The following is an 18,072-nucleotide window of genomic DNA, read 5'->3' on the forward strand; positions in this document are numbered from 1 at the left end:
CTTAATGTTCTCTGTGAAAGTGAGAAGACATTCGAAAATAGTTAAAATTTTATTTTTCCTTATTGGAAAATTCGTTTTTATATCAAATATACTTTTCTCTGTGTATAAAATACCATAATTTATTACATTCGAGTAATGAATCATGTTTGACATGTTTCATAAGCTTAAACATTTGTAAAACGTTGATGATTTTTGGTACTACTCTCATCAGCGTATGCATAATTTAAGGTGTAAGCATCAAATGCGTATAATTAGTTTTAAATCCAATCGAATATAAGGTATTTAACAGAAAAAATACAAGGTTCGATATCTCTTGTGATTTATGGAAAATTATTATTAGGTGTTGAGGTAAATATTAAAATCACATATAGAGTAGACCATACACTATGATACTAACATTATCAACAATCAACACATCCCCAGTCCCAACTAAATTTTTTATTACGTAATATTTAGGCAATTTAGGAGAGTTCGACTAAAAAATGAGAAGTGCTAACTTATTTTGCGTAAAGCAAGGATATCGCGGGTAACAGATGGGTTATTTATTCATCTGTACCAGATTATATACGTAAATAAAGTTCTCAGAATTATTCATTATTTTATATTATATTAGTTTATATTATTCAGAGTTCAGTTGCACTTCTTGTAAACATATTGTTAGTATGTGTATATAAGTGTTGTGGAGTGGATATATCATACTGATGTTGGAAATTTCAAAGCAAAATTTAATAATATTATGTAATATAATGATATAGTGTATAATTAATAAATATAATACATTTCTTACACTACAAACGATAATGTTTTTCATTATAAAAGATAAGATAAGAAAACCATCTGCTTATTATGTCTAGGGCATGGCTTAATATAAAACTTTTATCTTAAGGCATGATCTAAGAATAGGCGATTTCCGGAAATATGTGGAAAATCACCGGAATCATACAGAATACAGAAACTGCAGGAACTAATAATTATAGTAAGTTGATCTGTTGAGTGTTTATGCGTCATATGGCTGAATTATAATGTATTTTATATTTAATTATTCTAAATTTTGATTAAAAATATAAAAAGCGGGTAAGTGGATATCGCTCTGCTGTATAGTAGGTTACAAGTGGATAATAATGGATTGTATTAAATTTGAATTCAATGATATAATATCATTGTATAAGAAAAACGATTCTGAGCGGGGATGGTTTGTCAGTCTGGATATTTTATATTTTTATTAATTATTATATCATGTAAGTTATAATTACCTATAATGAATTAATATTATAATATTATAATTTTTTATTCGTTTCTATGGTGATAAACAAAGCGTTAGAAATTAAAATCCTATTTTTAGCTGTTTTTTCGTAATTTTTTGGTGGTTTTTCCCGTGGCACTAAATAACTATTGATAAAATCAAAAAATGACCTCTCTCTAAAGTACCATCTTGATCCAATTCGCTAAAAGATAAAGTACTAATTGTTGAAATCGAAGCACTCCTTCTGGTAGAATTTTGTATACAGGATATAAAAAAAATAAATAAATAAATAAACACAATTTTAAAACCAATAGCTTCCTCGCTTCGCTTAGAATCTAAAAAAAACATAAAAGGAAGTTTCAATTGAGATATATAGTATATCATGTATACCTATAATATGTACTTGCAGAATCAATGTTACATTGTTGGAATCGATTTTTTATTACATTAATACAAACAAAAAATAATAATTATAAACGAACCATAACCATTGTAGGTACTATAAAAAATAACAATTTAATCTAACAAATATTTTGTTACTGTTAATAGTAATTAAATTTATATAATAAATTAGTTTTTTTAAATTGTTTTTTCAATGTTTTAAACTATTTTAAACATTCAAGATTTCATTGTTATACAAGCATTATAAAAACGGAAATATAGCAGAATTCCAATATTAATTATTATTATATTATAAAATACGACTTTATAGTAATATTACTAATATTTTTTTAACATATCGAGATCCCGATAACGATTTTCTGAATACTTCCGGTGTGGACACTTCCTATTATTTTTTTTTTATCTCCCGGGCAGTATAAGGGTGTACCTAATAAAAAAACCTGACAAATGAAATAACTTTTGTTATAATAAATATTTTTCTTTTATATCTTATGTACAACATAATACTACATTTTTTGTTTTTATTTTTAATTCTAAAAATAATAAATTCAAAATTCAAAACAGCCATTTTGTAAATCTGGGTTTTAGATAATTTTTGATTGTAAAAACATTTATCTAAGTCAAGCGGTTTAGTTTTGATGATTTTTAAAATATCAAAATGATTTGAAGTAAGATTCATTGATATGGTAAGTAATAACTATTTAAAAAAAATATTTAGATTTTAACAAGCAAATACCTATCTATTTAAAAAGTAGGTACTTTTTGAATTTAAAATTGTTTTTTTATCAATTTAACTTAACAAATATATAGATTTCAAAAAAATTTAAAAAAACAAACAAGGTACACGACTTAAATAAATGTTTTTACAATCAACGTTTTTCAAAAATATAGATTTCAAAATTGGCAGCATTGAATTTTTCAAAAATAAAATTTAATCAGATTTAACATTTTTAATATTAATTACATTTTTTTGTATTTAATTCATAAATATTAAATTCTAGTCTCGTTTTCTATGGTATTGTTACAGACTCCCGAAGTTAACATTTTGTTATTAGGAAATTAAATATGTTTTACGTATTATGATAGAATATCACCATTGAGTGAAAATTGTACAATGTAAGCTGAGTGATTTGAGATTGAATAATACAATAAATTATAGTATCTACCTATATATAAATATGGAATCTCTGGTTTAGAAATCCGCAACATGCAATTATAATATAACTACTTTTGAAATTCCTGGAAATGTACCGAAAGGTACGGCTTATCACTTAGTGGCACATGGAAAATACGAAAACCATTTATATATCCGAAAAACAACTTCAAGGACAAATTGTGGGATCTCTAATCGGGGAAAACTGAAAAGTGGAAAGGGGAAACCACTTATAAGGGAACCCGCAGTACAGCATTTACAGATGTACTATAGCTGAGTTTCAGACACCTTCAATCAAATATGACTTCCACGACTACATGATAATTTGTATTTTGTTGAATAAACAATCATTTAAAATTGTTCTTGTTTTGTAAATTGTCTTGAATTAATTAAAAATATTTCATCTGAATGGCAGAGATGCCCATAAAAGTATTTTTTAAAACATATTTCATGAGAAATTTGATTATCTAATACAAATATGATGAATTCAAAATAAAATTTAAAATTGTATATACGTTTTGGTAGTTTAATAATATCATAGATAATTGGTTAACATGCAAAGCCGGTTACGTATTGCGTAAACAATACTTTTATTAACAAATCTCAGGTGTAATAATCTAAATTTGAAATATTAAAACCTTTAATTCGCTCCTATCATTAATAATATTATTAACGGTATCATTACAAATTGTATAAGTGTATAAGAGATAGGTTTTATTGACTACCATTGTTATTAATATTGATTATCAGTATCTCCACAAACTTTGATAGTGACTTATTAGTTTGAAAACTTGAACATCCAAAAAAAATATATTTTGGAACATGTTTCCAATACTATATTATAGCTTGGTATATAAAAGTTATTAAACCATATTATTATAACGTTACCAATAAAGTAGATACCTATGAGATACGCCATCGCCATCGATGACGTATTAGACAGTATAATGCTCTTCGATGATTCTAGTAAATGAAATTCAAAGAACGTGACATAAATTAATAGGTACACTCGCATGACATTAAATTTCCTATATTATTTACAATCATGACAGATTAACCACGTGGACTTTATTTTAAGATGTAATAAGCAATAGTTACCAAATATAGGTATTTAAGTATTTAACCAATCGATAAATCGAGTGGATTCTAGTATCTACTATCTAGTACTATTTGAATTGAATAATAATATTGTAGTTTTCCTCAATAATTATCGTTGACGTTGTGACGATTTCATCTAAAACAGTATTTATCTATATATTCTATTAATTAGATCGAAGTTTGAAATTCGGGTCAAGCTGACAAATCGTTAATGAGAAATGACATTGAAGTACCTACACCTAATATTGTTCAGCCAATCACTACATATCAGCTAAAGAACATAATATAATCTATTAAAAATTTGTAATCGCCAGGATGGCAAAATTTCGTATTTTAATAAATAGGATATTCGTTATTATATTATATTAATATTATACTCAGTCACGTGTGTAACGCCCTCCAACATAATAACGCCTACAGCCCTCAACTACAACTAGAAATAACATTTATAATAGTAGGTACATAATAAGATATTATTATTAATAAAATATTATATATCAAATAAAATTCGTGAGGATTTTGGTAGCACGAGGTCACGAGAGTTTATAAAATTATCATGATGTACCAACCATTAACTACCATGGTTAATAGTGCAAATAATACCATTGAACTCCACTTGACCGACTTTGTAATGGCCTGAGTATAACATAATAATAATATATTCTTCCTATGAAGTAGACATTTAAACAACAATTTCAAATAACATATTATTCAGACTTACAAGTTTATAAAAGAAACTTTGTGGTTTTATTTTACAACATTGAGATTATACTGATTTTGCTTTAGTTAAATAATTTTTTTGTTTACCATGGTTACCAATAAGTTATATCGTTTTCTCTCAGAATCATTTTTATCATAAACAATTATTTATCATTATATTCAAAATATGTAACACATCCAATAGTCAATACTCAAAGTCGTTGTACCCTTAAGTCCTTCTATACAGCATACAGACTTCCCCTGTAAAATCCCCAGATTTTTGAAAAAGAAATTGATACGATTCAACAACTATAACTTTCTTAGGAGCATAATGAAATACAAAGATATGTATTTTACGTATAAATAGTTACACGCAGAACTTGTAAATTATGTGAATACTTCGATTAAGAGTATCAATTTACTAGATATAAATATACGATTACATTAATAATGAAAAAAATCGAACATACAATATAGAAACTTGAAATAAAAACAAGTTTTACTAGTTATAGGCACTCTGTAAAGCAGAAAATGAAATGATTTTCTAACGATGTTTTCATTAAATTTTTTGTCTTAACAATTATTAAATATTATCTTAACATATAATTTTAAGTTTAACAAAAAATGTACTATAATATTATAATATTTATAGGTGAAATATAACAATTTGGTACTGCGATTATCTAAGGTGGAAAAATAGTAGAAACGTTGGACATTGCTAAGAGGGCAAACGGGAGGATTCGATTAGGTTATGGGAAGAGCTAACAGTTTGTGAAGTGAGAGGGGCATTTATTAAATATTGAACTAAATTGGCTGTTAGGCCGTTAGGGAATTAACCCATGTGAGACCAATATTTTGATTTAAAGATTCACTATTAAAGTGGACTGAGTATTAGGGCTATAAAGCCCTATATCTTGGTACAGTCTAAAAATGAGCTACGCAGTGAGGAGAACAGAATCTTGATTTCCTTGGAGAGTGATGATATGTCTGGGTTGGTGTGGTGACGGTATATAGATATTCGTGGTTGGATTTTAGGAGTGATTTATTTGTGGGGGTAATCATTGGCTGTGTATTAACAATATTAGAGTGGGTAAACGGTGATGTGACCCGGTTTTGTTTTTCTTTATAGTTAATTTAATAGATTAATGGCCTCATGAAAAAAATATTTTTTGTAGTCATAATTTTTATTGTTGACTAACAAAACTGATACAGTTGCTGTCGGTTACAAGATGGAGAAGTTTATAGAAACATCATCAAGAAACAATGACGTTGATGAACAAGAGCAAAAGCTAATGATATTGCCTAGATAATAATATCTTATCTTAAAATCTTATAAGAGATCAATTCACTTTAATTTTTAAGCTTACAGAGCTATACGTGTTCTGCTAAGCATACAATTTGGTATGTTACGCACTTGTAAGACGGAGACTACACGTTATGCAGGTATTTCGTCCTCTTAAAAGTTGGATGATTATCTATTATATTATGTTGTAGATTTAGTAAAATTAGATTTCCATGTTTGTTGGTCAATTGGTTTGTTGGATATACTTCTGGCTGAAAACCATAACGGTTTTTCCTGCCTTTAACTACTTGAAATTCGGAATCTGTGTAGTAAGTTGAAGCGAGCGTACATTTAATTTTAATGTTTTTTTGACCGAGAAGGCGGCCAAGGTATATTTACATAACTTTTAATAAATTAAATAGTAAAATCATTGCGATTAACTGGTGGTAAATCGCCAAAAGAAAAAAAGAGGTAGGTCTCGACTGTTTTTTTTAATTAATAATTATTTTGTGAACACTTCCGAATTAAATAATAATTACACGTTATGAATTCCTATTTATCCAAGAAATGAATTTATTTTTATTTTAATCGGCTGTTAACCTAGTTCTACGAGTACCTATTAAAAACTACATTGTAAAAAGTTAAAAATTTAACAAATTTAGTTTTAAGTTCTACTTAAAATCTTTTTTGCATGCTTTGATTTAACATTGTTTTCATATTATAAGCATCAAACACTACTATAATATTTTATTATCAAATGTCAAGCTGAAAAGTGAGCAAACTGAGAAAAGTGCTAACACGCACATACACAAATCATCGATCTGTATATCATGTCCAATATTATATCCTTCTATATTTTTCCAGTTTTGATTTTAAGAAGTTTTTAATTAATAAAACGTATATCAGACTATTAATAAGACATGTATTTATTTTCAGAAACAAACCGTATTTTATAATTTAAAATTAACTTTTATAATTTGAAAATCAAATATTAATAAGTATAAGTTAAAATAAAAAATAAAAAGAAGTACATTTTTCTTATACTTATACTTTTTCAACTATACATACAAATTTCTACCAGAAACCACTCGTAAGTTGCAAATTAAAGCATTATTACTGCCCCGAAAGATGAAGACAAACAAAAAAAGAACACATTCATTCATTTCTCCGGTCAGAATCTAAAATTGGTAGTTCAAGTAATATTGTAAATATTATAATATAATTTAGTGTCCCGGTGAGTTTGTCCTTGCAAACTTACCTTTGGAGTTGGAATCTTATGTAATTCAATATTTATTAAATATCATTTTTGAAGATTCAATTGGGAACTGGATAATATTTTCCTTTTTCTTTTCATTTACATTTTTGAGGTTGCAAATTTATATTCAATGCCCTAAATACCAAATATTATATTTACATAAAAAATGAATAGTTTAAACATTTTTATAAAGTGAAAACCCGAGCCAAAAATTGACTTGGTACCTTAATTGTTTAAAGCAAAAAAAACAAATAAAAAATACCTATTTAACATAAACACGTTTAAATTAGTCTGTGCAGATTTGCTAAGATAAAAGTAAACAATGCTGTATTAATCTTCACAAATTGTACTAAGCAAAACTAATAAGAATAATTGGACATTATGTATACCTATAATAAATAACAACTACTATAGTCTATAATATTATTATTATAAATGTTAACTTTTGATGTTTTTGAAAATTTCACTCCCACAATATTTTATTGTTGTATTATAATAAGGATTTCTGATTTTATAGACATATTTAAAAATGTATTACTTAACGACTTTGTAGATATTCAGTTTTTATAATTAATTAATAGTTTTTTTATGAAACTTCATAATATTATTTAAACTGAGTGCGGTTTTCGTTTAAAATTAATTGAAAGTCTTATTATAAGCATAAAGCATCATATTAAACACAATTATTTGCATCTATATTTTGTGTATTAATATTGCAATGTACCTATAATCTCATAATGTTTTATTATTAAGTATTTTATGATGGATATGTTAACTGCTACACTGAATGAGCTTAAATATCAACATTGAATAAATCGAGAAATTTATAGTAATCAATTTGTAAAAATTTGGGAATACAGTGGTGACCGGGTGTTTGGTACTTGTCTAGCTTCACTTCCTTCCGTGTATAAGAGTGGTGTATAATTAATAATTATATATTTAAAAACAATGACAATTTAATGCATTCAAAAACGATTCTGAACGGATATCACCTAAAAAGTCAATTCCATCAATTTGTCAACGTTTTTCATTTCGTCTATTCTTTCAGACCTTGTAAGAACTATAATATTAATTATTATACCTATCTTGTAATTAATTTAATTGGTGACATTTTATCGTGGGTAATAAAATAATACAACAATATATTTATTTTTGCACACAGCCACACAGACATATAAGTAGGTACATTAAAAACATTGTGCATAATTTGACGCGAATAGTTATGCGCACATGCACGTGACAGGTGTCAATTCTATAGTTATATATATTTTTTATAATATTAAATAATATGTAGGACAGGTAGGTACATGAATATTTATTTAGTTTATGAATCCCAGAAGGCACGCAAACTCCTGGGTTTCGGCGCCTTTCGGCTATAATCACGTACCTATATACCTACATTAGCCTGAGAACTGTTCGAAAGAATCAAAAGTTTACGGCCACCACCATCATCATTCACTATAGTCGACGTAGGTGAATCCAACCGACTTACGACCACGCGTCGTATACGGAACACTAACACCGCGGTGGTTGTTCCCCGCGTACTGTAACACCCAGATGGTAGTCGGTTTCAGTTGTTCCGGTCCTTACAACTCGCACGAAACCACCACCTGATCGATTGTCCTACTCCACCGCCGTGACCAGTCGGTGTGAGAGAGCCCCCGCGATCACTTTTCTTGTGACCACGGTCCACGAGTGTGTTTGCACTCTCCCTAATCCCCACCAAATTCTTAACCGTATTGATATGACATGATTCGGACATTACCATAGGGACTAGCTGCGCCCTATGCATTTATGGGATAAGGTGGAAAATGAACCGACCATTGCCAAAGCCATCCCAACTCACCGCTTTGCGCAGAGACATGGGTACTTTCGGCGCATACCTGGGAAGTTTGACAGCCACACAGGTACTCAACCCATATATGTGAATCCGTAGTTTCACGTGTTAATATAATAATAACCGGTTTGAAACAAAAAACGTGTATGCACTATTCAGTCCATATTTATGTTAAAAAATGTACATAATAATATATAACACCTAATAAACCAAAATATTATTTTTCATTAATTTAAAAATACCTAATTTAATTCTATATATGTATTATTGTTTTAATTAACTCAGAAATAAATATACTAATATTTATTTTCTCATTTGTATAAGTAGATGGTATTTAATATTCCATAAAAGTTTTTCATATTTTTCTATTCTACCGTATTGTCATCAATAAAACATTATTTTTTATAAAATAGCTTTGATAATTTGAGACTTTAAACATTAATTTTACAACTATAATAAGAACTATATTGCTTTAACAAAACACTTAATTACTTGGTTCATGGGTTTTACAAACTCATCTTAGATGATTACCAATTACTGAGATTTTATATATTTAAGTACCTACTTTATCCTCTACAGGAGAAAAAATCCATCAAGTAAATAATAATTTTATAATCACAATGCTCAAGGTTATTACTTGTGTCTTGTATTTACACTTATTTTTACCACGTTAGTTGGCTGTCAATATTACAAATTAATTTATAACCTAATAATTATTACCATCTTTGAGTCAGGATGAATATTACACACCTATAGGCAATAGTATATAATATAATCTGATGAAGATAGTGTCGAAAAATATTATGTTATGCTAATACAAAATGTATGGTATTCGTAACTTAAAGCTCGCAATTAATGAATTATGTATTATATTTAAAACTTAAAAGCACCAATAAAATAAAATTTGAATTTAATTTAATTCTGACATTATTCCCCTACAACGTCTAATAAACTGTTCTGTTCTATATACTATTATGCGCTGACCACAAAAATCCTGTCATCTGAACTGGGATTTCCTTTTGATCCCAACTATTTGACATCAATTCTATAATATGCTTTACTATACTATGCTCTTCTTGATTACATCAGATGACCTATTTAAGAAGTATTGAAAAATATGATCCTATTTCTACCTTTATAAAACTGATTATCCTGGTAATCCTTATGACTTGTAATATCCATCATATCATATTATTACTAATATATTTTCTCCCACATTTTTAATGAACGCATAATATAATAAAACATATATGGCCGTCAAATATAATTTTTTAGTATTTTTCTATATTATAATTATTACATTAAAAAATGTGTCACAAGTTATCTGAAAATCATTATTTATTTAAAGGTGTAAAACGATTTTTTTTTCATATTATTATTTCTTTTATCAGTCAGTTCATTTTCGGATTTAATAGCTTACTAGTATAGACATACCTTGTCACAATATAAGAGTTTTGATGCATGAGCGCTTGTAAAAACTTACTTTCCTGGCTTATACTGTTTATACAAATATACCTACCTTTTCTTTTATTTTAGTGCAACATTGTTTTATTTAATTTCGCTTTTCTGGTATTGAATACAAAAGTACAGAACTAATAATTTTAACATTGTCAATTCAAGTTATAACATATAAACACCAAAGTAAAACACTAATCGTATGTGAATATTGATTTTGACGCATAGACGCTTAGCAAACATAATATTATTATTAACCTGAAATTACAATCAGTCATCAAAACTAAAATTAAATATTATTTAATATAATGAAACAAAATTAAGGAAAGCATCTAAAATGTAGTAATTATAAACGTTAGGTATAGGACTTATAGAAATGGCCCCGAACACTTATTGGAAATTTTCTAAATGATGGTTACATCCAAATTGGCAAAGTACAATAAATTTGTGTGTTGAAAATGAAATAACATACATGAAACTTTTTGATCGTAGAATTCACTTACAATACAAAACAAAACACTTAGGTAATTTAGTATTTACTAAAACGGTAATATAATAGTATTCACGCGTCACTCTGAATCTCAAATAAAATATGTATAAAACGAGGGCTGTAACTATATATATAATACACTATATACAGATGGATTATATGATACCACAAAGTGACAGAGCATTTAAAATAAATTATAAAGGAGATCGACAATAATTACGCTTCAGACTCATATATCTAGGTGATTACCAACCAGATTTGGTAAGTTGGATAAAGAGATTTAGAAGATGAGAAAATGATTATGGTTAATTGTATTTTTTTTGAACATTTTGAGATAATCCATACTATTTAGTTGTTGAGTAAAATTCTTATCAAAATGATTTATTTAAAATTTTAAAACATACCTACCAAAAAGGATTGTTAAAATATAATGTATAGGATACGAATAATGTGTAATAATAAATTAAACATTTGTCACAACTCAAGAGGTTGAATAAATAAGAACACAAGGCATAATATATAATTTACATGACGTCATTAATATATACTAAAGAATTTAAAAACAAATTGTTTTTTAGCGAAAAAAAAAGATGATTAATTATATTAATATATAATCAAATATTTTTGATATTTCAAATGACCTATACGTTTTGAGGTAATCAAATGACAGCTGTAAGCTACAGTATAGAACCTTTACACAATGGTTATCATTCGACTATTATATTACACAGCTATTAATTAAATTTATTGAAATAAAAGTATCATAAATAATATCCAGCAGCGTGATATCTTAATAACAAAATAATTAATTACTATTTTCCATCTAAAATTATTGCTATATAGTATAGCCAAAATGCATATCTTACAATAAATTATGTTTCTATTAATTATTTCGTAGATGCAATATAAAATATTTATTAGTTAGGTAATATAAACCAATTAAATCATTGAGGCACGTATTTAGTGGGAGCGAGTGTACCCTGTTTCATGGGACAGACAATATTTAGTTCATTTAGAGAGCGGCAAATGTATATTGACATATTATTATGATCAATTGAATGTATCAAACCATTTATCTATACTTCTATATCTATATACTATTTACTATTTACTATTTATTATTATTATATTATAAGGGTTTTAAAATTTCATGAAATTTATTTTTTTGAAATATTTCATTTCCGTGAAAAATTAAAATAAAATTTGTGTTATATTTAAAAGTTTATAATCGTCAACTTCCAAGTGAACATTTTTAAAAGTTGGTTTATTTTATGAAACAAAGAAAATATGTAACATATTTACATATAATTTATAAGTTGTTTAACAAATCTATAATATAAAAAAATTAAACACTGCCTTTTAACTCTTAAGTTACAACCTCATAAACCAACTCAACATCATAGCATATTGTTGAGATTCATGGATCTGCGAATGCATATTATATTATACTATATTATTATGATTATATTACAATATTATATTGACACAATGTATAGATATAAACCACTCTTAATAGTCGTGAGACGTGACCTTTTACAATATACAAAATATGATCTAAGTATTGAATAAAATAGTCCAGAGTACCGTTCATATCACTCAGTCACATACACACACATACACTTTGTACACTTTATAATTACTGAAAATACACTATCATTTCATTCACTGTAGAAATTGACTTCAACTTTATTTCAAACCATACTTTTGGATCGCTGACGGTCGGAGTACAACAATATTTTAAAACTCATATAAAAAATGATTTTACTCTCAAATTAATTCCAGGAACATTTTTCATAGCTACATATAGAAAATATAAATTTTGAAATAATAAATCAAAAAAAAAAATATGTTTTTCTTTATTTCTAAGTGTGTTATCAATATATTATTTCTAATCATCTACAACCGAACACGTTTAAAAGAAGAAAAAATATTGTTCATAATTTCATTGAAATATTTAAAATTCAAAATCCTATAATATTATTATAATATTATAAAGAAGAACGATTTTTATGCTTGTAACGAATAATCTCAAAAACTACTGGACCGATTTTGAACCATTATAATGCTACACTATCCCTGAGTAATATAGGCTATATTTATTTCTAGAAAAAATTAGGGATCCGGTAGGTCCAACCAGGTAGGTGCAACACGGGGAGGTGCTCAAACAGATATTTTGAGATTTACGATGGAAATTATTGTTTATAAATGGTTGCTATTGGTTATAGAAGAAATAATTATTAGTGGAAATTAATATTTTATTTTTATATTGGTTGCCATTAATTAATGATGGAGCATGCATCCAATCGAATTTTCACACAATGCCTACTTGATATTATGCTGTCGCACATTGTCCGCGGCCCCAGCTGAGTTGCACTTACTGGCTATAAGCATACATCAAATTGTCGTGCTTATGGCATCGGATATAGAAACTAAACCTTAAAACCATACTCTATATAATATGTATGTATCCACATTCATTAACTATTTGTATAATAATTATTTATTTTATTTGATGTATCGATCATTCGAAATATTTTTATTTTATAATCTTTTATTAAATATTGTATCTGTATTCTATATGAGGTAAAACTTGTAAAATCTACTTCTAATAATAATTATTATTATTTGCATATCATTAAAATATTATTAGGAAACGTAATATTTTATTTCGGGGATACATTATATTATTATAATATATAATATAAAGGTATTAAGCAAACAAAATTATTGTTAATGTTTAAAAATTATGATATAAATATTAAAAAATTAGGTATAATTAAATACTTGAATAAATAAATAATTGATATTGTTTGTGTGATTTTTTATATTTTTAAGTTAAAATTGTGTGAGTGTGGGTGAATTGCTACAGACGTGCAGACTTTTATAATATCTGGCTAAAGCATAAAATATTGGATATCATAGATGTTTATTGGTTACTCACTGCAGTGGCGTAGTGAATCATGTTTTTCAGAAGCAATTGCTTCTGGTTTCTGGGGGGTGGTGGTGGGTCATAACCTCATAAAGTCAACATGCACGGTCCAGTCTTTGAACTTTATTTTGGGTGCTACGGATACCCCACCCCCCTATTTGAGCATGAGTATCGTATACATCAGTTGGAGTAGGGTGGGATGGGTCATAAATAATATGTTAGCTTCCATATTATGATTTAAAGTTCGCTACGCCACTGGTTACACATCACTATATTTAAGGCCCATAAACAAACATTATAAAACATATATAATTAATATAATATGTATATAATAGGGTCCGTGTTCGAACAATACCTATAAATCTATAACCTATAAATCTTTAATGACTTTAAAAAAAAAACAGTGTTAAATTTAACTATTAATTTTTCGTCAATAATTCTAATTATAATGGATATTATTAAAAATTCTGTTTTTATAATGTATGTAGGTATGTTTATATAATGTTTGTGAAGCCCACAAGACAATTAAAAGAAAACTGAAGGATTTATTAATTGATGGAATGGCAATAAGATATAACTTTAAAAAAAATGCAAAGCATACTACTAATATATTAGGTATATTAGTACAAAGCGTACAAAACATATAATGGTTATTTTACTAATATATTATGTACAATTCATAGAGTCATAAAACGTTGTTTACAATATAATATATTGTATGTTTAATATATAGACAGAAAATGACGAGTTGAACTCCATTAAAAACAAAAAGCACAACCAAAAATAATAATTAGCATTCAAGAATTTAACAAGAGACTAAAGACCCTTGAAGGTACGGGTCTATAATTACACTGTTGAAAAAAAAATTATGATACACATTTATGTTTCAATTAATGGATCTATATTAACAGTTAGATGATTAAACTAGTTATACACTTATGGAAAAATCCATACAGTAGTAATTTCAAATAGGAGTAGTATAAATTATTAATGCACAATATTTCATTATTTGGCACTGGAACTACAGAAATACTGGAACACCTTCAATTATTTTTTAATTACTCAAAAAATGGCCAATAATTTCAGTGTTTTTTTTTTCGTGTAGGTACATGAGTGGTTGTATGTAGGTAATTGAAAAAAATCTCTAAAAATAATACTATGTTGATTAATGTATTGAGTATTGACTAAACTCGTAAATGATTTTATTTGGAATTAAGTGTACCAGAAAAGTGCTTGTCTTTCAATATAAAAATGTTATTGGCGAATGTATTTTTATTCCAATATGTATTTCAAATTCTCTGACGTCAAACTACATAAAGTTATTATTATAATAATATTATACTGATTGATACACGTATAGGTACTGTTTAATAATATGTAAATTGTAGGCAATAGCGTATGCATAACGTGATGTTAAACCACTTATTAATATTACATACACAAATCTTACACATGAGCATAATAAACATACATCATTATTATCTTTAATATTATTGAAAACTATTCGGCTATAATTTTTGTTATTAGAATTTAAAGTTTGAATTTTATCATAATTAATAATTTTCGTGGTAAGTAAGTCCAACCTAAGTATGAATTACAAGATCAATTATAATATTATGTGATTCTAACATTTATAATTATTATATTATATACTACAGTTTTAAGATATGGTTTTAAAAATGGTAAAACATGTATCGATTAAAAGATTTTAAAAAATGGGTAAGCAGACTTGAAATTTGTATAATAAAACTAAAAACCCATATTTATAGGTACTCGATAACTTTTTAAATTATTTAATAATTTTTTTTCATGAATAATTTAAATTTTTAATATACGTCTACGTCAGACATTTGAAAACGTATGATAAACGAACAATGAACATCCACATTTCTTTTTACCTTGAGGAGGAAAATGAGTGCAATCTTTCAGCACTACATTACTCAAATATATTTTCAGAGTTACCGTACTAAAAAAAAATATATTTAATAAGTTATTAAATGGGGAAAAAAATATTTAATATAATTTACAACTTTTCTATAAATAATAAATTACTTTCGTTCTTCACTACACGCATTGAACATTTATAAATAAGTGAGTTTATTTTCGAGTTTAATCCATTGATTAATCTTAATTTCGGTGAAAACAAATTTATAATAGATTTTTAAACGTACAATTATTAATACACATACAGACACATTTCAATATTTGCATAAATTGTATACATTAAGAAATTCCAATTTTTTTTTAAATTGTTCAATCACTCAATTTTTAACTGTATTAATATATTTTTTACTTATTGTGTGATATGACCTCATATTGTAAATATTATTTTATGAAATAAAAAAATTAATACAAAATTATTTTTATATTTTAGTGGTAACTAATGTAAATTTTAATTTTCTATTATAACAACATTATTTATTGTATTAAGTAAACAACACTTAAAAACCTAATATTTTTATCAAGTTGAATCCATTAAGAACTTTGTACTAATTCAAGTTGTTTTAAATAAACTTGTTCTGCAACATGCTATGGAAATGACATAGATCTTATGGTTTGTTTCACTGAAAGTACAACTTAATACCTACACGACTATAACAATGAACACATACAAACATATATATTTAAAAATAATAAATAATATTATTTATACATATTTTATATTATGAACACAAATATCGAGTAGGTATATAACTACGTTTAGTCTATATAACTGCACTCGTGACTCGTGACAGTGAATTGCCGTGAAAAATATAATATAAATATTAAATTACATAAAACATAGAATTTAAAATAAATATAACTGACTGTGAAAATGTGCAACCCGCATACCTTCCACGTACATTTATTTTTATAATATTCACTTGAACGTAAGTGACACAAACACAGATTTACGGCTAGACATGATTAACCTTGTAAAATAATTTAAAAAAATAAAATAATACCTACATGGCTTTTATTTTTGATGCTTTATTTTAATTCCATTATTTTAACGTCTATGGAATAAGAGGAAAACGTGTTTCGGTGCATCCACTTACGAGTTACGATTATGTCCTAAATTGATCTCTATTTATGTTTAAATAAATACGTACGTAAGTTGCAAGTATATATTACTTATAACGTTTTTCACTCTTGGTCAGTTCAAATGGGTTATTTTCAAACGTGACGCGGTTCAAGGTGGCCGTTTCAAGTCTAATATTCGGCAGCGTATGAATTGCTATCATTATACAGTATTATCAACAGTCCGAGGTGAAGACTTTCCAAACATCAGTTAACTATGAGGTAGGGATTATTATAGACTACTGCTGTCACGCGCCGCTCGTCTATGTAACAGCTGCGCCAGCTAGTGAGCTGCGATTTTATATTATGATATTATTATGTTCACTATTACCAAGTGAAGGACTATTGTAGTAGTTTTATAGTTATAGTATTATATGCCTACTATCTATACATATAAATAATAAAATATAAAAACCCCAACAATAATTTATTATTTACATTTGACGGTCGCTCGTCACGAGTTTATTATTTATACTTGAGATTTGATACTATGCAATGATGATTAATTGCATTGGACAATAACACGCGTCATTATATTAGTGTCGTCCATTTGTCCCAAGATACAACTCAAAATATAAATGTCTGCCGTAGGTAAAAATGTCAAATACACAATGGTGAAGGGGTGCTTGGGATCAGAAGAGCTCTACATTTTCAAATAAGTGCAAAACCCGTCATTCCAAGTTAATTATTTTCTCACATCTACACCACTATTATTTCAGAAAATTGAACATTTTCACATAATAAGTAATAAATAATAAGTGTTTATCACATAATTATAAGCCAGTGGAGGGGGAGAGGTATTAAAATAAGGGTTAACGTTTATAAATTTAATTTGGTTGTTTTAAGTTTTAACACGACATATTTGGGTATGGCTGGCGGCTGCAACTTGTTTTGTGTAACAGGCTTATATTATCCTGATTGTGTTGTAAACGGTCTGACAGACGATTCGTTATAAACGTTTGTTTTATAAAAAAATTGGCGATATATAATTATATACGCTGGAACCAAACGTGTTATAATCGGCCCCACTGACAAACGAAAAGACGATTTGGTGAGAATATAATTTAGAAATAAAATACGTAACGACATCTTCAAGCTGTATCACACAAACCGGATGTCCGGATAGTTATATATTGTTATGACACCGTATTATATTATTGTGTTTCGGC

At 27.0% G+C, this 18,072-nt stretch overlaps 1 protein-coding gene across 3 annotated transcripts in view; it reads right to left on the bottom strand.

Annotated features, from left to right (window-relative positions):
* The window catches only part of LOC100572872 (probable G-protein coupled receptor No18), a 120,047-nt gene that overhangs the window by 65,278 nt on the left and 36,697 nt on the right, over positions 1 to 18,072 (bottom strand). The gene's annotated exons all lie outside the window — the stretch shown is intronic.

Source organism: Acyrthosiphon pisum, chromosome A1, assembly GCF_005508785.2.
Source record: "Acyrthosiphon pisum isolate AL4f chromosome A1, pea_aphid_22Mar2018_4r6ur, whole genome shotgun sequence".
NCBI classification, from domain to species: domain Eukaryota; kingdom Metazoa; phylum Arthropoda; class Insecta; order Hemiptera; family Aphididae; genus Acyrthosiphon; species Acyrthosiphon pisum.